Consider the following 26,426-nt stretch of genomic DNA (forward strand, 5'->3'; position numbering starts at 1 on the left):
CAACAACTTCCGTCCTGGGCCCACAGTGCTCCGCCTAAGAAGCAACCCAGCGGGAACCAGACGGACAAGCATAGATTGGAGTCCAGACAGACGGAAATTTTAATCTTAGACGCAGGTACCTACGATCTGTGCCACTCAGAGCAAAATCATCAACCCCTCTGCCCCCCCCCCCCCCCAGCGCCCGCTTGTTCATCCAGAAAACCTCCCCGCTCGGCTCTGTGGGTAACCTAGTGAGACGCGGCGGGCACATACATGGTGGCCATGGGCATGGACTTGAAGCAGCACCTCTGCCCGGAGTCCTGTCTTCGGAAGAAGTAGGCAAGGCCTGCAGGACTTTGATCCAGAACCCGTCGGGATCTCCCTCGGAAGAACATCTGATCCTGTCACTGAAGGCCCAGCGTCACCTTCTCTGCTGCCTGGGGGTGTGCCGGCTGAGCCCCAGGCCGGCCTGCATCTGGGCGCCCGCAGATACTCCACCAGCTTGAGTGCGAGCCTGGGGAGAGAAGGACATGCATCAGGATGTGGCGTCAAGAACGAGTCCCCCTTCTCCCACAATGGTTATTTACAACCGTGTGCTTTTCCCAGGGCCACCTGTCAGCTGATAACAGCATCCTGCGAGAACACAGGAAAGCGCTGGAAACAGAGGCCTCCTCCGTCCCCTGCCACGGAGCCGGCTGAGGAGGGCCTGGGCGGGGCCGGGGTCCAGAAGCAAGCGCACTGGGGTCAAACTGCCAGCTCGAAACCCAGCTTACTAGCTAGAGAGCCTGGGCAAGTAGCGTCACCCCTTCCAGCCTCCGTTTCCTTGTCTGTGAGATACGCCTTATGACGTGGCCGGAGGCGGCAAAGTGGCGAAGGGAATGGCCCAGGGCTGACGTCGTGCAAGCACTGGCACTATCATTAGCCCAGGCTGCATGAGCGGCCTGGGCGTTCTGGGGTGTTCTGTAACGGCAAGGGAAAGCAATGGCAGTACAAAGCACCTACTCCGTGCTTAGGCTTTTGTAGTTAATCCTCAAACCCAGCCTTATTCCCACGGTAAGGCAGAGCCAGGAAGCCTCGAGAAGTTAAGTGACAGACGGAAATCTGCATCACGAGCGAGGGGTGATCAGCCTCATGTGCCTTCCCCCCCAGTCACCCCCAAGGCCAGGATGCCTGGAAGCTATAGGAGGACCAGCAACCCACAGGCACACTGGGCTGCTCTCTGAACCCTGGAGGAGCAGCCTGACTCACTGAGGCAGCGGCGCTTCCCCAGGACACCTAGGAGGCCTCACGAGCAGGCACGCAGGGTGCTGTGGTCAGCACCCCCTCCCCCAGAGACGATGACCTTCCACTGGCTGTTTGGCCCCCAATCAAGGGAAAGAGGCCTCTGGAGAGAAAGCAGGTGCACCTACGTCTGCTGTGATCCACCCAGCTCAAAAGCACCTGAACCCATCAGCTCTGGCTCGAGTCCCACCCAAGGTTCTGTCCTTCCTGCATGTGGTCCACAGCCCACATTGCGCCTATGTGAGGACGGGGTCTCACTCCCCTGCTGATAGTTCCGGACCCCACCATGCACAGCAGGGTACAGAATTCCTGCTGATGGCATTACTGAGAGGACATCAGTCAATCTGACCGCAACGTACGGGGTGCACACGTGGGCAAGGGGAGCCAGGCTGTCAAGGGGGCTGGCTGCCATCTGCATGGTGGAGGCGGCTCCGGGCTATTCATGGGATGGCTTCCAAGTCGATCCATTCATGCATTTCTTCAGCATGCATGGGGGGTGGGGAGGGGGGAGCAGGAAATACCCCACCCAGGAGATCCCAAAGGTGTTAAGACAAAAGGCTATGGCAGCATCAGGCACCAGAACGGGGGGCAGGTGCCATGCTGGGGCATGAAAGGCAGGAGATGGATAATTCTATCTGAGACCAGCAGGAAAGGCTTATTTGGCAAACAAGAAAGCAGGACCTGCTGGGGAGCAAGGAGTCCGGATGGACACATGACAAGTGTCGTTAGCGGAGTTAAAAGCAGTTCAGTCCAGAATTACGGAGCACTGGGACATTTGAGAAGATCCCCAAGTACACAGACAGGCTGACCATGGAGAGCGAGAGAAAGTGGGCTAAGAACTCAAGATTTCAGCCCCCATCATATTTCCTTCTTGGGTGGGCACCTAGGCTGGGCTGCGCAGAAGCTTCTGCCTAATATTGGAGTCCCAAGCCCCTGTGAGAGTCGGTATTTTGGATAGTGGCTGAGACATTCGGGGCTGCAGCCCTCAGCTTCCAGATGTGGCTGAAACGGGGCAAACTGAGCCTGTGGCTGGAAGGGGGCTGCTTTAGAGGACCCCTTCCAGGCTATGACAGTTTCAGCAAACCACCCTTCTCCCCACTCCCCCAGATGCCCTTCCTTCTAACACAGGTGTGATTAGAAAAATGACCAGGCTCGAACTAAAAATACAAATGCTTTATGTTCCTCCACAGGGGGAAAAAAATAAGACAAGAGAATCTATGAAAGTAACAAGGAATTTCATCCTTCAGTGGGCTTTAGAATGGATATTTTAGACTCAGCCATCCATAAACATTGGGTAATATCATAGTCTTGTAGTGCAGAATGAATTCCGTGGAACGAGCCACAAATCTGCATTAGACCCAGCAAGGTTGGGGGTGGGGGGTGTCCATCAGCACTTAAAAACCTAAGCAATGCCTGGCATCCTCTGAGCCCAGGTAAACAGACCACACAGTCAAGGGCCAGTCAACCAGACAGCAATGTACCGCTGGGATGTGCAGGAGGACCTCAGGCCATGTGGCAGCTGGGGCAGGAATCCCCATCACAGGGCGCCTGGGTGGCTCAGTGGGTTAAGCTTCAGCCTTCAGCTCAGGTCATAATCTCAGGGTCCTGGGATCAAGCCCCACATCAGGAACCTCTGCTCAGCAGAGAGCCTGCTTCCCCACCCCCCCACCCCGCTTTCTCTGCCTGCTTGTGATCTCTATCAAATAAATAAAATCTTAAAAAAAAAAAAAATCTGCATCCCATCTGCCACCTGCCTGTGACCAGCCTTGCACCCCAGCCACTGCAGGGCTTACAAGGCACGGAGTGCTTTGGCCCCAGCTTCTGCCTACATATCATCTCCTTACTTCTAACCTCACCCTCAACTCACTGCTGGAAGAGACAGGGCTGTCTGTCCCTCCCTCCCTGCCTCCTGCAATCCTTGGGATTCTGTCCTTGTTATTCTCCCCTCCTGGGTCATACACTCCCCAGGCCGTCAGTTCCCAGCTTAAACATCATACGCTCCAGAAGCCATCCAGACCCCAGAGTGGATTAGCTAGCTGCCGCTTCTGCGGTGACTTGTGGATTTGAGGCAGTAAATGCTCCAAGCCTGTCACGTGCTCAAGGCCACCTGTCCCCAGCCCCATCCAGGCTTCCTCATCTTGCTGCATTAACCAAGTGACACATCTGCGTGTGCACAGACACACACACGCACACGCGCACACACACACGCACACCCTTGAGTCCCCCTCCCTGAGCCTGCCATGATCCTGCTGACGACTGAGCCACTGTCCATGCAATTTCCCCAGGGATTTTCCCATGTTTGTCACACGGAATTAAAAACTCAGAACTTCCTCATCCTTCAAGGATTAGCTCATAGATTGCCTCCTCTATGAAGCCCCCCACCCCAACCAGAACCCAGAGACCTGCCCTCAAACAGGTGCCCCTCGGCCCCTGGTACCCCTTCCACACACACCCTGCTCCTGGCAGTTTGCCCACACGCGTGTCCCAGATGGAAGGCGAGCACCCGTCTCAGCGGGGGTCAGAGCTTAATGCCTGGGTCTCAGGTACTTTCCAGAGCCCTGGTATCCACACCGCTCATGATTCACAAGAACCAACGTCACTGCAACTCCAGGAAGGACCATGGTGCCCAGTCCAACCAGCTCCATCCATTTGCGACTTGGGAAAACAAAGCACAGCATGTGTCATAAAAGCAGGCATTACGGTGCATTTGTCTGGTCCCATGCTCAGTGTTTTAAGGTTCCTGATCTTGTTTTACCCTCACGACGACCTGATGGGCTCTGTCCAACCGCCCCTGCTCTACAGAACGGGAAACCGAAGACAGTGAGTGTGGAAGCCTCTGCCCGGCCAGGTCACGCGGGTATCCGATGGTCAAGGCGGCCTCCGGGGTTTCCGCTCCAGCGCCGCATCCTGAGCCAGAGCTGCCACGCTAGCTCCGTGCCTCCTCATGTGGATTTCTTCAACACGTGTGTGGACTCTGGTTGGCTCTGGGAGGGACGGCACAGCTTGCACACATGTAGATCAACTTGTCAACGGCGGGCTTGCTCACAACAGATCTTTTTCGTCCCTCCTCCCCCAACTCGGGGAGCTGACAGAGTGGTGTGTTGGATTTCCAAAGGAGTCTTTCACTGGAAAAACAGATTCTTTTGATCACCCTCTGTCTTCCCAAAGTCGCAACAGCTGAAGATCAAGTTGCCAACAGGAATTCCATTCATCATGGAGATAGACATCAGCCACCTACCACCCTTCAAAGACACACATGCAAGCTGCCACCTTCAAAGAGCCCGTGTCAGCTGGTGGGCAGCTGTGGAAGGACAAGACCTGGTCCTGAGAAGGTTTGGGTCGGAACCCAAGCTCTGCTACTAAGTGTGGGCCAGCATGACCTTGGGCAAGTCCCTTCCCCTGTGGCTTTTTTTTCCTCCATCTCTACAGCAAGGGATGCTGGCAGAGGTCCTATAAACCACTAAATGACTGAATAAATGAACGGATGAATTAATGAATTATATAATATACCTACGGTCTTCCTGCTCAAAAGTACCGTAACTCCAAAGCATTTTTCTAAAGAATAGCCCAGCTTGGTTATTGAAAGCCAGAATCAAGACAAACAGAAGGAAAAGCAGCATACGAGTCCAAGGTTAGCCTTATATTTATAGTCCCTAAAGCAATAGGGCTTTTAAGTAAGACCTGAAACAAGATATCGGGCTTGTGAATGTTGGGTTTCTCCCTTCTGCCCACATAGAAGCCCAGCTGCCCAGGAGCAGGCAGCTGGCTAGGGGTGAGGGGCCGCACAGAGCTGAGGGCAGCTGAGTTGAGCACGCTGACCTCTCAAGGTCGCTCCTAGCTCCAGATTCTCCAATTCGGTAATAGTCTCCGTGAATAATAGATCTGCTCTCTGACACTGTGCATGATAAAGTGACCTGGTACGAAGTCCTATTAAGATAAATCACATTTAAGTTTAGGAAATTATATGTTTGAACCCTGTAATTTAATGTCACCGTGACGCCTGAAAGGAAGGAGAGGAAACTCAATTAGAGGCTAATTAGACCAGACAACTCGCGAAGCTTGGGTTGCCTTCGGGCCTCTGCTGAAGGGAGTGAAACAGAGCAACCCACAACCTAGCCTCGGTGACTCAGTCTCCCCACCTGTAAAACGGGGACAGTCCTTGTGAAGAAGAGAGGGCAGAGGGTGCTGGATAGGCAGAGAAAGAGGGGAAGGCTCCCTAGCGCCGGCCCTGGGCAGAGGGACTTGGGGGTCATGGGTAGGCTCCGGAGGATCTGCGAATTCTGTTCATGAGGGGTGGCCTCGGCATGTGGGTCAAGTTCGCAGACAGTGGGTCTGTCCTGGCTTCCGTCAAATCTTCCAAAGGTGTGCGGAGCCAAACCACCACCAAACTACAGTTCCTCTTATCTCTCTGGCAACCGCTACTCCAAAACATCCCCATGTCAGCAACACCTTCACGTCCAGGCTGCTTTACAACCCTCTGCTGTGCCCCATCCAGCTGCCACGGTTGGCTGTGGTCACCATCCTCCTTTCTCAGCCCTCAGTGTTCTGCCATCGTCCCCATCCTCCTGAAACTGCTCCTTCCAGAGTTCCCACGATCTCCTCGGAGCCACCTCCAGCAGCCTGTGTCCTTCCTGACCTCCGTCCAGGACCAGCCACTCCTTGCCCCTTTGCTGAATCGCTGTCCGCTTCTGGCACTGGGGACCGCAGGCACTATCCTGCCAGGATCTTTGCCAGGCCAGCCCATCCGGTATTTCTCCTGGGCTCCACCCTCGTCCCTTCTCCGCCCATGCTGCACAGCCTCCCAGACAGCCCGGCCGGCACCTCCGTCTGGGGCGGCCCAGGTCTAACGCCACCTGATTGTCTTCTGGAAGATTCAGACTTCCCTACAGATGCCTGCCTTCTGGGGACTCCTGACGCTGTCCATGCTCAAGAACATACGCATTCATTTCCAGCCTGTTTCATGGAGGGGAGTTCATGACAAACATAGCCGCAATAAGCCGGAAGATTCCCCCTGAGCTGCTTCTGCTTCTGCCTTTCACACCGGATATCCTGTGGGACTCAAAATCCCAGGACTTGCAAGAGTTCCTGCCGAGTGGAGGTCTTTGGGGGGGAGGAATATTCCACTGGGGGATCAGGATCAAGGTTCCTATGGGGAGGTGAAGGCTTTCAGGGGACTCTGCACTGGAGTGGAGGTTCCAGAACACAGAGTCGGAATAAATAGGTGTAAAAGGACTGGCAGAGGCTGAGCTGGGGCTGTAGAAGCCCTAAGAAAGGAGGTGACAGCATCCAGTCCAAGAGGGCGTGTCCTCTTAGTCGTAAGTAGGGTCAAGGGCAGAGTGGGATTTAGGGGAAGTGTATGGATGGAATAAACGACCTTTAGGTTCACAATGGACCATGGACACAAGTTTTCTGCAACGCTGCTCTCACCCCATTTCCTGCCCATCTGAGGCCCGGCATGTTTCACCGGAGCTTGGCAGGGGAGACAGAAGAGAGGAAACTTGGCACATGATAGAAGCCCATGATCACGTGCTCCATGGAGGGCATGTGGAACGTGGGCAGGGAGGTCTCTGGGTCCAGAGCAGCACAAAAGAGTGACAGAAACAGGCCACGATTTCTGGGCCTCCAGTAATGACAATCAGAGAGTTCCCTTTGTGACTGCTGTGACCAAATGATGACGGGGAGACTGAGGACGACGGAGAAATAGTCAAAGGAGCATAATAGAAATATTAAAAGGAGCGCTCCTTTCTGGGCAACACTGCCTTAGTACCATAGAAGCTCTTCTAACTTCAGATACAAATGCTATCAATACACAAAAACTTGCCTGAAAGTTTGTCTCCGTTTCTTTTGCATTTATGCACTTGAGTATTTTTCACAAAATAAGTCTTTAAATTTCCTTTTCTTTCCAGAAAGAAAACACAGCTAGACACAGCAAGTATTGACCGAAACAAAAATTAAAATTAAAAATGTATCAATTCATAAAATTAATACTTCAAAAAAATGAAAATACTTCAACGTTCGAACGATGTGTTCCATTAAGTTTACAGCATTTATGCCGCTGAAGTTATTAAAGCTTAAAATTGCGCTAAAGCTTCTGGGATGCATTGGATTTAAAAATCACCATGTTAGACAATCCTCACAATAATTCCCTGAAGGGGGGGGTACTGTTATCAGCCCCACTTTACAGACACAAAACAGAGGGCCAGTGAGGTGAAGAGACTTGCCTGAGGTTACTTGGACGGGGAGTTCTGAAGCCGAGGCTCTTGCCTCCTGTGACAAAAATGAAATTTAACCTAAGGAGAGGTCTGAGAAGGATGCCCCCAGCTCTGGCCACGGCATCGCTCAGCGGACCTGCCAAGCAAGAAGCCTGATGAAAGGGCAAGGAGCGTCCCAGTGGACGCCCACGTGGACAGAATGCAAAGCAAGGGAAGCAGAGCACAAGTCTGAAAGGAGGTTCTCTTAGGAGGGACACTCCAGCACATAAGCAGAATCAGTGAGGGTCGGGCCTGGAGGGGACCATTCCCTGGAAGGGAACTGCTTCATCTCCATCTGTAGTGGCCTTGGTGTTCATGCAGACCATGTGCAGCTCTCGGGGTCAGTTTTACCTGGGGGTACAGGGACCGGTACAAAGGGCAGGTACAAAGAAATCCAAGGGAAGACTGGAGAGGAGCAGAGAAGGGAAATGGAGGAGAAACACGGGATTTGGTGAACGCAGGTGGTATATGCATGCGTGCTCAAATATGCATCAACGATATATTTTCTTGGCAGAAAACACCAGGGAGCTTTGGAAGGAACATGAGGGCTTTGGAGCCTCCAAGCAATGGTACTGTCCCTCTGAGTTGTGACCTCATCTTTGGCTGGAGTCTCAGCAACACCATAAGCGAACAGTCCAGGAGCTGGACAAGGGCTTTGCCACACGCGTCAGGCATGGGTCAGCGGCACACACACCATGGCATGGTGACCGAGACACTCGAGTACCCCCCCACCTCACGCACCTCACGGACGGGCCCCCTTCGCAAACCCAAGGCTGCACAGCTTCTCCTCCCAAGAAAGGGTCCAGCAGAGCATCAGAGAGGCTCACTGAGGAGCTGCTATGGGACCTCATGCACGCGATGCAACATCTGAAATTCGGTCTTGACATCTATGAATTCCAAGGACTTCAGGTGTGCGGTGAACACGAGTGAGCACACTGTGTGACAGGACCAGACAGGCCCAAACACGTGGGAGGCGGGGATGAATCCGCCCCAGGGCCTTGTCCCTGCTCCTAGCGGTTCCTCATCTTGGCTTCTTAGGGCTGAGGCTCCCAGAGGATCTGAGGTATCCACCCTCACACAGCGTGTTGTGCTGGGCGCTCAGCCCAGGGACCCGAGCTCCCCGTGGGCTGCTGCTTCCCCAGCCGCCTGATTTCTCCCAGAAGGGCCGGCCCGCCCGGGGTCAGACACAGGAGACTTGGCTTACTCCTTGTCTGATCTGGGGAGGCGACCCTTCATCTTCTAAAGATGAAAAGGAACAAAACACAGATTTTCTTAGACCAGTGGTAGAACAGGCTGAGCACGGCCACAAACAGAAATAGGACTCGGTGGAGATCTCTAAATGCCGCGGGATTCTGCTTGCTCTTGAGGGAGACATGAGATCACGAGCGTGGCCAGCATCCAGAGAGAGAAGAGAGAAACCACCCACATTCGCTGAACACCCACAGCATGTCTGAGGCCTTCCACCCACGATGACTTCAGCCTCCAGAGACAAAGTTTAGAAAGAAGCAGCCTGTCATCTGGGGTCCCTCACTCTTCAGTGAGAGGAGCCCAGAATCCCAGGCACCTCACTCCAAAGGCCTTGTCTGTGTTCTGTGGAGACCCCTCTCCAAGCAACTGTCAGGTCAGGGAGATCAAAAAAACAAAAAACCAAACAAACAAAAAAAACCTAACCCAGGACACCGGAAGGCCATCACCATCGAACCTTCCCGCCAGCACTGAGGAAGGGGAGCACACCTGGGGAAGCTCGGGAGGACAACCCCTCTGGGGACCAGACCAAGGGCGGTCCCAGCCTGGGTGGGAATCCGGACTCCTCCTTCAGCTTCATCTCCTCAAGCACAAGCTGGGATGAACAGCAGTCCCTCTCGCCGCCACAGGATCCTGGGAATCGGAAGCCCAACGTGCTTGCCACGCGGCCGGTGGTATCTAAATGCTTTTTCCTCTTCTTCCCCTTCTACACATTCAAGATCATTCTTCAGAACAGAGCTTACTGGGGCGCCTGGGTGGCTCAGTTGATTAAGTGACTGCCTTGGGCTCAGGTCATGATCCTGGAGTCCCGGGATCGAGTCCCGCATCAGGCTCTCTGCTCCATAGGGAGTCTGCTTCTCTGGTGGACCTCTCTCCTCTCATGCTCTCTCTCTCTCTCAAATAAATAAATAAAAATCTTTAAAAAAAAAAAAAAAAAAGCAGAGCTTGGTGCTTCCCTCTCCTCAAAAGCTTCCAGCCTCACAATATTGCATTAGTCTTAGGCACACAACACACAGATCTGACTCCTGCGTTAGGCCGTGCTCACCATGGCCATCTGTCCCCATGCAGTGCTATTACAATAGCAGCAACTCTATTCCATATGCTGAACTGCTTATCCCCATGATGAAGTCACTCCAGAACCGAAAGCTTGCATCTCCCACTCCCCTTCACCCATTTTGCTCAAGCCCCTCCTCTCCCCTCCGGCAACTATCAGTTTGTTTTCTGTATTTATGGGTTATTCCTGGAGGTTTTTTATAGATTCCACGTGTCAGTGAAATCATAGGATATTTGTCTTCCTCAGATTCTTTTCAACTAACATAATACCCTCTAGGTCCATCCATGTTGTTGCAAACGGCAAAGGTCTCATCCTTTCCTATGACTGAATAATATTCCATTATATATATGGAATTATTATAGGTATTACATAATTATATATGTAATATACACATATCCTCTACATACACACACACACACACACACACACACACACACATCTTTATTCATCTGTTGATGAACAGTTGGGTTGCTTCTACCTCTTGGCTATTATACATAATGCTGCAATAAACACAGCGGTGCATGCATTTTTTTTCAAATTAGTGGTTCTGTTTTCTTTGCATAAATGCCCAGTAACAGAATTAATGGATCGTAGGGTATTTTTAATTTTCTGAAAGAACTCCATATTGTTTTTCATAGTGGCTGCATCAGCTTTGATTCCTACCAACAGTGCACAGGGGCTCTTTTTTATCCACATCCTTGCCAACACTTGTTGTCTTTTGGATTCTATCCATTCTGACAGGTGTAAGGTGATAAAATCATTGTGGTTTGGATTTGCATTTCCATTGTGATGTGTTTGTTTGCTTCTGGCCTCCCCATCAGAAATCCTGAGACAGACAGGGCTGCTGTGGACAGCTGCTCAGGCAGTGCACTGTTCAACTCCAGGGCCACTACATGCAGATCCATGCCCTTCCATACAGAGAGGTTTGTGAGAATTTCATGAAGTTTTGTTAGATCAGTTTGGAAAATGCCAAAGACTGTGTGAAAACTAGCCATCATCACAACAGTTGCTAAAATTGGTTTTACAATTACCCTCTCTACGCAGATTCTCTTCACAGAGTCTAAACTTTTGTAGTACTTTCTCTCAACTCCACAGTCAGCATAAGCACAACAGCCACATGCACAGCACCTGAACACGAGTGTACAAGCGTCTGTCACTACCCCGAGACTGCTCTCTTAAAACACAGTATTTCTCAAACTTCAATGTTTATATGAATCATTTGGAAAATTCTGCGCAGATTCTGATGGGAGGGGCATTTAGGGGCAGAAGATTGAGAGGGACAGAGCTTCTGCCTTTCCAACAGTTCCCACGGACATAGTGAGGGTGAGGATGACCCAGTTTCATACACCACACTCAGAGGAGCAAGTTTGTAACAGTCACAGTCCTTGGTGTAAGGGACAGACTTTCCTTGAGGCGGAGCTCAAAAAGTCCTCAAACTGACTCCTGTAGGCCAAATCCAGCCTGGAGCCTCTTTCGTCAATTAAGGTGTATCTCCACCTACATATTTGCATAGTGGCTATTGCAGTGACAGTGCAGCCTTGCCCGTTTATTGACATATCGTCTAAGGCCGTTTTTGCAGATAGCAAAGGAGTAGCCGTGGCAAGGACTATACAGCCTGCAAAGCCTGCAAAGCTGGGAAACATCTATCTGGTTCTTTAAGAACAAGTTTTCTGACCCCTGAAGGAGCTGGCCGAGCACTTCAAGTGAGGCAAACTGGTGTTGAGCGGGAGCAGGGGCTAGAGTAGAGACCCAGGAGAGAAGGACATAACTTCAAATCCAACACACTTCTGCGTGCTGCATCTTTAGCCCTGGGACCCGACCCGCTCGCTTACTTCAGAGCAGAGTTAGTTTCTGTCACTCCCTCTCCACAGCAGGGTGGTAGCTGAAGTCTCTGGGGGTTTCCGTTCTGGGGGAGAGGCCACCCAGCCTAGACCCTAGAGTCGCCTCAACCCTAAAGGCAGCCGCCTCAACCCTAAAGGCAGCCGCAGAAGCTGGCAAGTATGTAGGGTAAACAGGGTTCCACATGGGAAGCTGGGGAGTTCTGGGGAGCCCAGCTGGCCCAGACAGTGTCGGGAGTCACCGCCAACCACCCCTCAGAGGGCCAATTCCTCCGACCACGAGGCCACAAGGTGGGGGTGGAAAGGTTGTCCATAAGTCACAGGAAGAACCCCTAGTGGTTATTTCAGCATTTGTTCCTGAGACAAGTTAGGGCTCCAAGACTCACTGCTCCAGGGTCTGCTTTAGAGGTCCTCTGTTCTGATCCCACATAAGAGTCCCAAGTTCTTCCAACCAGGAATCTGACCATGTGACTTCAGCCTCTGCTTGAACACTTCCGATGGAGAGCTCACTACCACACATGCTTAACTATTTTCCAGAAAGTTATTAAACCAAGTTCACACCTGCTTCCATGCGGTACCCCGCCCCCACTGTCTGCCTGTCATTACAGAGCCAGAGGGAGTCTCAGTCATGTCACTGTGGCAGAACCTCTTAGAGAGCATCTTGGAGAAGTTGCTTCTCCAGTAGGAGCCCCATTCCCTCACGGCTCAACTGGGTCGGACCTCACAGAACATGCAGAATGTTCCTGAGGGTCCGTTAGGCACTGCTTGTCCAACATTCATCTGCATTAGTTCTTGATGCTCACATCAGCTGTATGACCCGGGGATCACTTATGCTTGTTTTATAAGCTGAAGCCCAGAAGGATGACTGGCTCCACTGTGGAGGGGAGTGGAAGGTTTCAAATCCAGGGGCACATGCCAGAAACCCCATGTTCTGCGGGTCTCCCCACTTACCTGTCAGAAATGTAGGGGAGAAGTTGGAGACAAGGAAACCCTCAAGCCTCCCAGCTCTGGACTTGAGGATTCCAAAATGTGCTTCAAATCAATCCGTTTAATCTCAAACTCTTTGTTTAGAGAAATGAAATGTTTTATCAACCTCTCCAACGGAAATCTGATTTCCGTCCTTGTCACCACTTTATCATTTCCTCCCAAGCTGCTGTTGAGGTCACAGCTTCGGAGACAGTTAAGTATCTGTCGTGAGTAATATTATTGTCCCCATTTTTCACCAAAGAAGAGGACTGGTGCTTGCTGGAAGCACTGGGATGGAGACGCAGCTGCTCCTGCAATTGTGCGCGCGCTGGGGAGGGCGAAAAGCCACTGGGTGCGTGCTGGGGAGGCGGAGGAGCCACTGGGTGCGCGCTGGGCCAGCGTCCACACTGCCTGATGGTGAAGTGTGGGGTCTCTGGCCCACAGGAGACTAGAGCGGGACAGGAGGGAGCGAGGCTGGGAAGTCAGAGAGCGTGGCCAGTGGAGGGACAGGTCCTCCTATGGGTCCAAGCCCCCAGTGTCCGCCCCTCAGCTGTCTGGCTGCCCTGCCCCACTACCCCTCACCTTTTTGGGGGCCTCCACACCTCTCACAGGAGTTGTTTCAGAACTTCATGCCAGCATCTGTGGCTCCAACCAGAATCTCTACAAGTTTTTCCCACACACTGCCAGCCAGCCACCAAAGAGATTTTTCTCAATCTAATGTCACGCCCCTACTCCAAATCCTTCAGTGCCTTCACATTGTCCCAGGATCAAGTCCAGACTCAGGACATGTAAGGTCCAACCAGAGGACTTAAGTCTGCTTCCCTAGCTTGGTCAGGCTCCCTTTGCCTGGAACCCTCTTTCCAACTCTCCAAGAACACAGATTCAAGATGGCGCCGCATCCTCTGATGCTTCTTCCTCAACAAGTGGGAGGCTCCCCCTGAATCTGGGGAGCCCTTGTGACTGCCTTGAGCTCTGGGGCTCAGGGGAGGTGACACCCTGCCAGCTTGTGGTCCCAGACCTTAGAAGCCTGGCAGCTGCCACCTTGTCACCCTTGGAGCCCTGAGGTACCATGTAAGAAGCCTGACTGTCTGGCTAGAGACATAAGAGGGGACTCATGTAGAGTCTTTGAGACTCTAGAGAGAGGCTGGCTCCCAGCTGTCCTCAAGACACTAGGCACGTGAGGGAAACCCTCTTGAACCCACCAGACCAGACTACCTTCCTGCTGAATGTTATCAAATGACCCGAGGACCATACAGAGAAGAACCCCCCAACCCTCACAGCACCACGCTGAGAAGAATCCCCAAAACATCTCCAAACTCCAGACCCCCAGAACGGGGAGACAAGACGTGATGCCCAGTGCCACTGGGTTTGGAGGCAAGTTGGTTATGCAGTTTAACAGATAACCCAGACATTTTCCCTCCCTTCCCTTGGTTGACTACTCTGCAGGCATCCTCTACCTCAGATGGCCCTTCCTCTGGAAAGCCATTTCCAAAGGAAAGTCCCTTTGAGGTGCCCCCACTCTTTGTTTCCGAAGAAACCCAACCCGCGCTCATCACAACGTGCCTAGCGGCCGGTCTGCGTCTCCCACCACCTCACTGGGGCCCAAGAGGCCGGGATCCATGCTCGCCTGCGTGGGCTCCGGATCTCCAGCAGGGAGCTCAGGAGTTGAGAGATTGAACAAACAAAGTCACCTGGGACAACTAAGAAGTTGCTAATTAGCGGGGAGAGGTAAGCTAAGGACAAAACCGAATTTTTATAGTCCCAGCAAGCGGGGTTAAATGACTCTATCAAGACTGCGAAGGAAGTGATGCATAAATTATGTCCAGCCCGAGGCGGTTGGGTAGATATTCCAACAAAAACACGATGAGCTACTATGTGGCCAGGAAATGTCTCCTTACGGGAAACGCAGTCGCTAACGTGATGTGAGCAGACCGTGCACAAGTCCCGCCCCGGACCCTTGCACTCACCTGAATACCAGACCCAGTTTACTCGTTTATGCATTCCTTGATGCATTCATTTGTTCAAGAGGCATTTATGAAACATCTCCTGTGTACGCGACGCTTTGCCAGCCACTGGAGACGGAGAAGCAAAAAGCACAAAGTCATTGGTCCAGGAGAGCCGGAACCCAAGTGCCCCGCGCAGACCCCGCTGCCAAGGGACGGCCGCCAGACCCCTGCAGCCACCTGGAGATGCGCTCCGGGCCGGAAGGCGGGCGCTCTGGGGAGACAACCCTCCGCCTCCCTTGCTCTTAACTCACCGAGGATTATATACTGCTCGTGGCTATAATTATGATGTTAAAAGCAGCTGGGGAGTAGGGATAAAAAGGGAGGCGTCCTCCGTGGTGGGGCAGCAGCAGATGCTACTTAGGAGGAAGAGAAAGCCAGTGGGCAAAGCCCAAGGCCTGCAGTGAGGAAGAAAAGTTGAAACCTGTTAACGAGGGAAAAATGAAAAGCTTGAGGCAAAACCCAGAGTTAAGGCTTAATTAAGAAAGCAGGCATTTTAGGTTCACGCAAATAAGCAAACAGAATCCCCTCGGCCCCTCCTGATCCTCTCCAAGTAATTGCTCTAAAGTTGTGGTCTGCTCTGCTTGGGCGAACCTTGAATACAGGTTGGGAAAAGGAAGGAAGGCAGGGGAGAGGAGAGCCGGCTGAGACAGAGAGCGAGCGTACCCACACGCACAGGGGAGTTAGAGAGTCGCCTCCCCCCCCCCCCCCCCCCCCGCCCAGCTCGGAGCCGACCCAGGGCTCAGCTCAAGACCCTGAGATCAGGATCTGAGAGCTGACACCCAGAATGGATCACTTAACCCACTGTGCCACGCTGGCACCCCACAAACTCTCACTCGGAGTTCAGTCCATAGGGGTTCAGATGTAATCACAGCCATTAACTACCTGTGTGATGTTGGGCACCCTAGGAAGCACTTTGAACGTCGTTTCTTCTTTCCTTAAAATTGGGAGGTTTTTTTTTTCAAAGATTTTATTTATTTATTTGCCAGACAGAGATCACAAGAAGGCAGAGAGAGAGGGGTGGGGAAGCAGGCTCCCTGCTGAGCAGAGGACCCTGGGATCATGACCTGAGCTGAAGGCAGAGGCTTTAACCCACTGAGCCACCCAGGTGCCCAAATTGGGAGTTTTTAATGCCTGCCCCGACTTCTGTAAAAATGACGGAAACACAGTCCAAAGCCTTAGTACACAGAGGAATGTTGTTTTTCCAGGGGACAGCTGATGTCCACCCTGGGCTACTGTCCAAACCAACCACCAGCAGCTATGCAAGAAGGCAGAATGGTGCGTCACGGAAAGGTTGTGCGCAGAATCAGCAGGTGTGGGACCCGCCGTCCTGCTGGGCGCCTTGCTATTTCCTCACACATTACGCTCCTCTTAGGAACAATCCCTCTTGCTGTGGCAGGTCCTTCCTGCTGAATGCTGCCCCAGAGCCCAGCTTTGGGGCTCATCGGCTACCATCAGAGCCTTTGGGGTGCATCACAATCACCTGTCTCTTTGCCCCGCACTCGCCCTCTCCTCCCAGGACAGGAAGCTCTGTGAAGGCACAGAACAAACGTTTCAGCAGACACTGTCTGGTACTTTGTTGCAACTCTGCGACTGTTACTTAAATCACTTTTAGCGTCATTCCAACCTGACTCTGGCACTGCCCCAGCTAACGGTGTGATTTTAGGCCAAGCAAACCACATGATATTTCTAGGTTCACCTGTGAGATGGGCTCACTCATACCCACAGTATTTAATCACCGTTAGACACTGTCAGCTGTAGCCTGCCTGTTGTCCTTTAGGTCACTAAGAAAGAAAGGCTACTTTCAAATAACTCGGAGCTTGTTTTTAATCTCTTGAAGTTTTTATTTCATAGTTTCTATGTTCTTTGAGGTTGAACTGAGAAACTGAGGTTTCTTTTTTTTAATATTTTTTTTAATTTTAAAGATTTTATTTACTTATTTGACAGAGATCACAAGTAGGCAGAGAGGCAGGCAGAGAGAGAGAGGAGGAACAGGCTCCCTGCAGAGCAGAGAGGCTTGTGGGGCTTGATCCCAGGACCCTGGGATCATGACCTGAGCCAAAGGCAGAGGCTTTAACCCACTGAGACACCCAGGTGCCCCATGGCATAGATTTTATCACTTGGGCACACAGAAGGAAAGAATGTAAGCGAATTAAATGGGTGAAAGTATTCCTAAACCTTGTTCCCATTCAGAGTCCCTTTGTGATTCAAAATCATCAGACAGGTAATTTTCCAAACAGAATTGCCCTCCGTGTCATCAAGATTATTGGTGATGCAGCATTCCTTAAACAGAATCTTTAAAAGAACAAGAGGCACGTTTGCTGAATGTTCGATCTGGCTTTGCATTGCTGTGGTACTGGCCTCCTCTCCTTGTCTGCTCTCTGGGTGTTGCTAACCACCTCTGATTCTGCAAATCTGCCCCTCCTTTTCCATAAACCTTTGATTCCTGGGGACTAAAAAAAAATGCTCTCCGCTTCTGGGATCCATTCTGGGGGCTCTGGTGCTGGTCCGTGCCGAGACAGCCCTGAGTGTGTCACGGAACTGAATGACCAACGGCAGTGAGAAGGTGACATCCGTGATAAGGCACAGACCAATTTCGAGATATTAATGAATGAAAAACACGCGTATCTTGAGACTGATGAATTCTAGCACTTCATGGGACTGATCTTACAACGAAAGCATGACCTTTCCAAAAAGGCTCTGGCATAGAGCCCTGCACACGGTGGGAGCAAACACCGTGTTTCTTTCCTCACTTTTTCCAGTCCAGAGATGTTCCCCACGACTATAAGTCTCCTAACTATGGGGAGGGGTTGATGGATGGGGAAGGAGTTTTAATACACAGAATGAACGTCTGGTGGAGAGTGGGGGAAAGAATGAGAGGCAATATGGGGCCCTGTGTTTCTAAGCCTACATCTATGGGGACCATACGATTTATCATCTACACCAGGGCACTTCTGAGAGCGAACGAGGTCATTCTCAGTCACTGCACTGAGACCAGAAGCATAAGCTAGGACGGACCCAGACGAGCCGGGACACGTAACAACCTATCTTCCATCCAGAAAGTGAGGCTAAAATCAGATGCAGATTTCTCCGTTCTTGGGCTTTGGAGTGCCTTTGTCCAAAACCAGGAAGGCCATGAGGTAATTGATGGGCATGCAAGTACTTCTGGCTTCCATCCCAAGAAGGCTTAACAATAAATCCCCAAACTGGTTAAAAATCCGCTGCTGCTGTGTTGTGGGAGATGCTCCCCTTCCCCAGCTGTTATTTATGGTGCAGAGAAAAGGCACCGCATTGATGATGGATCTGCTTTTATCGGATAAAAATGGGAGGAACAGTGAAAGATCATGGTGAGATATTGTGCGGAATTTCAGCAGGACACTTTAAAAACGTATATTAGAGAAAATGAATTTTTCACTGGCTAAAACGTATCCATTTACAGTTGGAGCCTCCATATATTTATGAGTGTTTTTAGCCCTTAAAATAGTAACCCAGGACAGAATAACAAAGAGTCTCTTAATAGCCCTAATTTATCAGGCTCAGCAGTTTAAGAAAAATAAATAAAAAGAAATAGAAATGAGAAAGAATCTGAAATAGCGGAAATGGGTGTGCTCAGAAGGTGACGCTGTGTCTGTCTTCTTAAGAGAACGGATCTTAGAGAAAGTGAAGCCCAGAGACAGGCAGGAGTCGGCTTCAGAAGCACCCGAGGCTGGGTTCTGAGGGGGTCGGCGAACGTGGAATTGAGGAAAGTGGTTTGGCCATGTCAGCCCATCTCCCTTTCATGAATGAGCACCCTTGCCTTCACTTCTCTGAATGTATTCATTTGAGGACTCTGATCTCAGTCTCTTATTAGTTTTCTCCATTTTCCTCCTCTTTCCTGGTCTCATGCTTTCTGGGGACAGCAAAAGATTTATATCTGCAGCACCACTAGGAGCATTGCTCCCCACCCCCATATATGCCAAGAAGCCACATGGTAGAAAGAACATAGAAGGTGAAGATAGGCAGATCTGGGTTCAAATCTCATTTCTGAGGCTTTTTGCTGTTATTCGACCTCTCTGAGTCTTGACTGACCTCTCCGAGAAATGGGGTTGTCACAAAGCCACCAATCCCTTCTTTGCATAACTTTCATTCATCACTAAAACTTTCTTCTTAACCCTGGGCTGAAGTCTGTTCCCCTGCATGTTCTCTTATCCATTAAAAACGTGGCTCACCGTGTTCAACTCATGGTGATTTCAACCCAGGGAAAAATATTTGCAACATAAATGTTAGTTTCCTTAATATAGAAAGATTTCTAAGAACTTGAAACAATGCCTGTGAATTTTTAAAAGTCAAGAAAAATTATAATACTAAGTGTCGGAAAGCAGTTGCTCATGAAGCTGGGAACTGGTAAACTTTTCTAGATGGCAGTTTGAAATATCCAGCAAAAGTATTAAATATCTGGAACCCCTTTTTTCTCTAAAATTTCAAGAAATTTGTCTCAAGGACAATATTTTTTACAGTGCACAGAGATTTATGTGTAATGATGTTTCGCACATTATTTAAATTACAGCAAATGTGAAAACATCCTACATTCCCAACAACAAAAGATGGGTTATGTAAACTAAAATGCAGTTCTTTGCAGACATTTAAAATTATGCTTTTGAGAAAATTTAATAAGAGCAAATGTGCATCAAACAATTACTAGAAGCAAATACACAGTGGTTATCTCTGGAGGGTGGGATGATGGGTGATTGTTCTCTTTGAGTATCTCTGTATTTTCAAATTTTCATGTGGAATTCAGGAGGGAAGGAGGGAAACACAGAGGGGGGAGGAGGAAAGGAAAAGCAGAGCAGCCAGAGAAAGCTTTGTTGCCACCATGTTCTCTCCTGGATGCTAGTCCAAGTGTTAGAAACAGTCAGGAGAGAGGAGGGGGTGTTGGATCACTGGCTTGCCACTGACATCCTGTGTGAGTTTTTGCTCTACCCATAACCTCTCTGCACCACAGTTTTCTTCCTTGTCAGATGGAGAAAAGTCCCCGACCCCGTTGAGGCAGTGGGTGCTGTGGTGATCAAAAAGTTTGCCATGCGTGGAAGGGCTCATGAAACAGCAAAGGGCTCTCCAAGGCGCGGATGGTGTAATTATTGCCGTCGTTAGTGCGATCATTCTCTCGGCTCCATTAGCCTTGGCTGGAGAGCCGCTTGTCAGGCTGTGAAGTGCACTCGGGGTTTCCACGTTACACAAAGGGAAGCGCATGCGTCTGCCCAGGCCTCGTTCAACAGATCTGGCATCGAGAGATAACCAAGCAGACACGAAAGGCCTTCGGGGCTGCAGAGCGGGAGTCTATGTGGGTCTAAGAAAACCGACTTTGCACTGGCCGACCTGGGCTGGGGTCCAGCTTGCCCACTGCAAGCCGTGTGAACTTAGACAAGTCACTCCACCTGCCTGAGTCCCGTTATTCACCCGTGGAATCCATGACTGGCTCCAGCCGGTCATACCAGCCCCGCTTTTCTCACCTCATCGCTTTGGAGAAGGCTTCCTGAGCACGTGTGAGATTCCTGATGACCACGGAAGTGGACGTAACATTGAGCGTGCTTGGTCATCTGGACTGTCATGTATAAAGCTCACACCCCCTGTGAAATGTAGGCTCTGGGAGCAGAGTTTTCAGTAGCACTGGATGCTCAATGGTAAGAACAAGGATAATGGAACAGGTTTCTGCAAGATCTTTCAAAGGCTCTTATCTATGTGAATCTCCAAGAGCAGGTTAAATTCCCCAAAGACCTTTGACCAGGGAGTCCTGATTTTAGGCCGCATCAGTCCATGTCCATCTGTGTATCTTTCCCATTTAATATACTGAAAATCAGAAACTCACAAAGAGGGAGTAATTGGCCTCACGTTCCATAGAGCTTGGATTCAATCTAAATGCACGTGCTTCAACTACACAGTACGGCAGACCCCAGCTCCCCGCAACTCCCTCAGACCCCACAGCCCAGACAGTCAGAAAGCCACATGGAGACTGACAGCCAGAGCGCACCAGCGAGTCCTGGGGTAGGAGAGAGGAATCCAGCGAGGGAAAGGGACCTGCAGAACCTTCAGTCCTGTAGGTGAGAAACGCCGATCATCCTTCTAGTGTACTGGGATGATCATGAGACCGTGGAGCTGGGGGCCAGTGAGATTCCAAGCAGAATGCATGGGGCAAATTTACCAGCCGCACACCCTCACTGACCCTCAGCTTCCTTCTCAAAAAAGTGAGAGCTGTCTGCTCAGAAGGCTACAGGAACTCAACGAGCTATTGTATATGAAGGCCTCAGCGAAGTTCTTGGCCAAGTGCACAGGAGACGGTAACTTGCCCCATCGTATCCCCGCTGATGTGGTCTGGGTACCAATTCCCACTCACGGAGCCACCATTTACTGGATGCCCGCCGTATGTCATTATGTTTGGTGGACAGAAGGCAGATTCCTCCCCTGGAGGAGACCAGAGCCCACGTGACCTCATTCGCATCTCCACTTTGCTGGGCAGGGAGGGTCTGGTACACCAAGAGACGTCGTCACAACCTCTGCAAAATCGGCTGAAACTTCCAAGGGTTTGTGTTGGATGACAAGGCTGTCCGAGAGTGAGTTTGCAAACTCTGAGAAAAGAACAACCAAGTTCTACGAGATGGGGCTCTTATTACGAAGAACAGCCACGACGGCAGCAACAACAACCTGACCAAGGCCCCATGATGTGCTTCTCAACGTTCTCTTTCCACAAAGCCAGTCTTCATCCGCTAACCAATGCCGAACAAGCAGCCTTTCCGAGGCAGCCCTACAAGACCCGGCATACGTTGCCCTTTTCTCTCTTTGTTCATTAAAAGAAAAGGAAGAACGTGTTGAGGATTGTCCTATGCTGCAAAGGGCACTGGCTACAAGGATTGTTTTAGTTGAGGACATGGGGAGCAGAAAAGCTTGACTAATTATGTTGCTAATTACTTGAAGCCACTTCCATTTGACAATATAATTATGCCATAGTAAGGTGAGATGTCTCAATTACTGACTCAAGAGAAAGAAAATGCCCCCTCCTCACTATTCTTCCTTTTTCTGTTACTCGGGCTGGATTTTAAAAACTTTCTCGCAAATTCAGAGGTTAGTTAGCCAAAAAATGAAGTTCCCACCTCTTTCCCTTAAGCCTTGCCTGGCCACATAAGGTCTGATTCGTTTTTCCCCCCCAACAGCAGGATTTCCATAAATAAATGAGGTTTGCTCAAAGGAAGTAGACCTTTCAGTGACTATCCAACCACTCTGTTGTTCTAGGTTAAGGTTCAGTTCTCAGCAGGGGGTGACTCCTGCAGAATCTTAAAGAATGTTCTGGAAGGATCAGAAATGTGAAGACAAACAGCCCTTCCTTGTGATCGGGGTCTGAACATACCACAGTTTCGGTGGACATCAGTTCTGAGATGCCTCGGGTTAATCGGGTTGGTGGACGCAAGATGAGTGGAGAGGTCGAGAGACGGGCAAAAGCCAGTAGAGATTCAGAGGATGAGCAAAAGGTTAATGAAATTCTTGCAGCAAGCAACTTGTCATGTTGATGGCGAAGCAGCCCGGGCTCCTTCCTTCAGCCACTTGGAATCATAGTTTTCCAAATGGTAAAATAACCACTTGGCTGAACGACATGTTACTCAGTGTGTGGTCCACGGACCACCTGCATCGGTGTCTCCTGGGGGCTCATGAGACCTGCAGGAATCTCAGGCCTCTCCTGGTCATTCTTGTACACATTAAAGTCTGAAGCCCTGGAGTAGCATATACTCCTGACAGACTTCCTTTGACTCTTTCTCAAAAGATGATCTCAAATGAACACATAGTCTTAGGTCTTCACTTCCACAAACAGCTGATCCTTGAACAACACTGAGCTAGGGGTGCGAACCCCTCCTGCAGTGAAAAATCACCGTATAATTTTTGACTCTCCAAAACTCAACTACTAATAGCCTACTGTTGGCCAGAATCCTTACTGATAACATAACGTTTATTAACACATATTTTGTATACATATTATATACTCTATTCTTATGATGAACTAAGAGAAAGGAAAATGTTATTAAGAAAATCATGAGGAAGAGAAAATACATTTGCAGCACTATGCTGTATTTATGGAAAAGTTCTCATATAAGTGGACCTGCGTAGTTCAAAACCATGCTGCACGAGCGCCAGCTGTATCTCTAGAAAGATCCCGACAGACCAAATCACTGGCAAGTACGTCATCTCTGATTGGCACTACCTATATAGATTGCTGTACAGATACAGGATCGTCAGTCAGGATTAAGGCTCAGCAGGAAAGAGTTCTGTGATCAATTAGTAATGTCTGTCATAGGCACAGGCAGGGGATGGCAGGGGTACTCAGTTATGTCTTAATGAGTTTGTATCTTAAAGGAGGACTTTAGGTTTGGGTGTTTATGGGTAAGACCAGGAAAATTAACCATCCTAGATTCCTGGACACTATTCTTGATTTCAGACCTCAGATTGAGATGTCGAACTCAGACCAGAAAAGGACGTTGTAACTCTGATGTTCTTTCATCACAATGATCTATGATCATTTATATGGTCCTATCACGCACGCTCACATTCTCATGGAGAGAGATTTTGTTCCTACATCACACAACCATAGCTTCCCTTAAAACCAGAGCCCTTCGCTTAAAGAATCCTCTGGTGGCGCCTGCGGGGGCGGGGAGGAACAGAGCGGAGGTTGAGGGCTGTGGGGAGGAGACACCGCCAAGCATGCTGGCCTGAAGCAGAGCTCTGGCCGGCCACCTCAGCCAGGCATCTGTTTCCAATGAAGCTAAGGAAATGCCTGACCCCACTCCTGCATTCTTTCATCGCTGCCCTGCTCACGCCTCCATGCCGGCCTCTCCCCTCTGTGGGCCCTGAGCCAAGCCCCCCAATCCCCATGTGCTCGCAGGGGCCAGGAAGCAGAACAAGGCTTGGCTCCCGACTCCCCTGGCAGTGGCCAGCTGCCAGCTTTGCTTCTCAGGGGCTGCGCTGAAGGTGCCTAGGAGGGAAACCCACCCTCGCAGGGTATCTGAAGTCCGCTGGAGGTGAGCCAGGCCTCTCCACGTGGCTCTGTGCTAGGGCGAGAGTTTTAAATTGTGGCTTTTCTAGAGAAACCTGCCCACACGTATCCGGAAGGTACATGCTGCTTTCCAACACTGCCAAACAGAAGGTGTAAGATCACCGAGAAAGCCATGAGGGAAATGCCATGGTTTTGACAGAGGGGGCCAGTCTTGCCGCTCTGGGGGCATTCTGGGTTGCCCTCTGTGGAGGGGGCAGTGTTACTGGCCAGGGACGTTGCTAAACATCTTATAACGCCCGGGAAGCCCCTCCCCGTGCCCCACGACAAAGAATTATCCAGCCCAAGATGTCAGCAGGTGGAGAAATCTGGGTGCAAGACAGCTTGGGGGGTGCCAAGCCTATCCCTCGAGTTCCTGGATGAGAAAACCGCAGGCAGCCTTGCTTCACGTGGCACAGTGAGCTGTAGTGGGGCGAAAACTGGTGCTCGGGTCCCACGGTCCAGCCAGCGGCGGACTCAGGGGAAGTGGGAAGGGAAGAAGAAAGCTGGCCGGGAGGGTCGGCCCCGCCCAGCCCTGGGGGCGGAGGCTGGAGAGCAAGAATGGTGACTGGTCGTGAAGGACAGTCGGTCACCACACCCCACAGCCAAGCCTGTCTCGGCGGCTCTCCCGAGCTCAGATGAGCCCCTCCGTCCTCCCTCCTGGTCATGAAAAAGGGGCATGGAAAGAAGGGAGAAGCGTGGTAGAAGGGAGCCAAGGAGACTACACCAACCTACGAGTACAATGAGTAGCAAAGAATCCCGGACAACAGGTGATTTGCTGTTTTAGTTCTTTGCAGAGGTATTCTCCAGATTTTCCCTCTGGAATGGGGCCCCCTGGACACCGTTTTGAGATGCAGCCAGGTACATCTGACTAGTCTCAGGGAGTAAGGAGCTTTCCAGTCTGTGCCTCCAACGCACAGCGCCCAGGATGGCTCAGGTAAGCGGAGAGCCATGCTGTCCCCTGACCCCGATTTAGTAGTGAAGTCTGAGGCTGTGTCAGAGCAGCTTCTTGGTCGTCTTCAGAGTTACTCTAATTACCCCCCTGTTGTGACAGCTGTGCCTTGAGAAGGAGCTGAAGCAGATGGAAGCACTCACACGAGCCCCCGTTCCGCGAACTCCATCTGGTCAAGGCTCTCCGTAGTCAGTCTGTCCAACCCAACCAACCGTCCATGTCATCCAAGGAGATCTTTACGACTACGCTCGGCCTTACATACACAGATGTGCTAGAAATGTCCATATTCAAATGGCCCAAAGTGATGTCAACGTTGGCATTCATTTTGGAAGGACGTACTGAAACCCGGAGCCTCAAGATCTCTCTAATGGCTGTGCCAGCTAGCCCCCACCAACTGTCACTGCTGCAGCAGATCCTGAAGCCAGTCCTGTGGTTTTTAAAATATTTTCTTTTTTTTTTAAGATTTTATTTATTTATTTGACAGAGAGAGATCACAAGTAGGCAGAGAGAGAGAGAGAAGCAGGCTCCCTGCTGAGCAGAGAGCCCGATGCGGTGCTCAATCCCAGGACCCTGAGATCACGACCTGAGCCAAAGGCAGCAGCTCAACCCACTGAGCCACCCAGGCTCCCCAAATATTTTCTGATTTTAAATGCAATTCATGTACATTGCAGCATACACACAAAAATAAAATAATAATGCCATCTCACATAGCCCCACCCGGAAATGACCAGCATGATTTGCATACCAGTAGTATGCCTACGCTCTGCATTTTTTTTCATTTTGCGGCCATGCCTTTGCCTCCGTCTACCACTGTATAGCATACACAAACACACACACAAGTATTTGAATCCAGTCTCACTGACTTACTGAATTTCATCACTTGCTATTTTATCAAGTTACTTATCGCAAGTTTCTTTTCTGGCCATGAGTCTTTCCTGTATCACCAATGCATGGCATTCTACCATATCACTCTACCATAACTGAATTCACGCTTTATAATTAGGTGATTTTTTTTTCCTGTTACTACTGTAAATAACACTGGAATGAACATAGGATTTACATTCTGAGTGCATCTATAACTTCCTAGTGTTGGGACAAGGTCCACGAACCATTTCTATGACTTTTGAGACATATCTCCAAATGGACAGGTCAAACTTTTGAACATATCCAGATATCCATTTCAAACATGGAGGTGCATAAACTCCGACAGTGGAGAAATGAGTGGAATAATTCTTTTGCCAAGATTTGAGAAGTTAAGATCTAATTTCAGTCCTAAAGTCTGAGAGCTCACTCCATGGTTCTATAACCTGCAGTTCAGTAATTGGCCACCAAGGCTACTCTTTGGCCTCGGGTGAGGGTAGGACTTGCAAGAGTCACTGAGCGATCCAATACCATGATAGCGTTTACTATTGACGACTCTGTTTCTCTCATCAGATTTGAGATCCTCAATGAAAGGGGCCACATAACTTAAATCTCAGAAGACCCAAACATAAGCAAAGTTATTGCCACAGAGTACACATTGATTTTAGGGGTTGGTAAGTTGCCGTCAATGTCTAAAGAAATGCCTCCATGAAATTTACATAGCAAGGGTGCCGCAAAGGTCCCAATGAGGTTTGGCTTAATTAAAAAGGAGATACCATCTCCAGGGTGGACCTTAGTGTTAGCCTGGGAAGAAGTGCGCTTTTCCATCCTCCCAAACCAAGAAATATGTGCAAGTGAAGATATTTCTAGAAAATTATGATAATTTAAAATATAGAAAAAAATAAGAAAATAAAAAGAAGGTAGCTTGTGGTATCTTAGGGTAACCA

At 50.3% G+C, this 26,426-nt stretch overlaps 1 long non-coding RNA gene across 1 annotated transcript; it reads right to left on the reverse strand.

Moving 5' to 3' along the window:
* Positions 1-213: 213 nt before the first annotated feature.
* Positions 214-15,235, reverse strand: LOC116580280. The gene is made up of 3 exons (XR_004281584.1): positions 14,872-15,235; positions 14,582-14,686; positions 214-493 (listed from the first exon to the last, which is right to left on the reverse strand). It is a non-coding gene; the product is annotated as an uncharacterized LOC116580280 (long non-coding RNA).
* Positions 15,236-26,426: the final 11,191 nt, after the last annotated feature.

The sequence above is a fragment of the Mustela erminea genome, chromosome 19 (genome assembly GCF_009829155.1).
Source record: "Mustela erminea isolate mMusErm1 chromosome 19, mMusErm1.Pri, whole genome shotgun sequence".
NCBI lineage: Eukaryota > Metazoa > Chordata > Mammalia > Carnivora > Mustelidae > Mustela > Mustela erminea.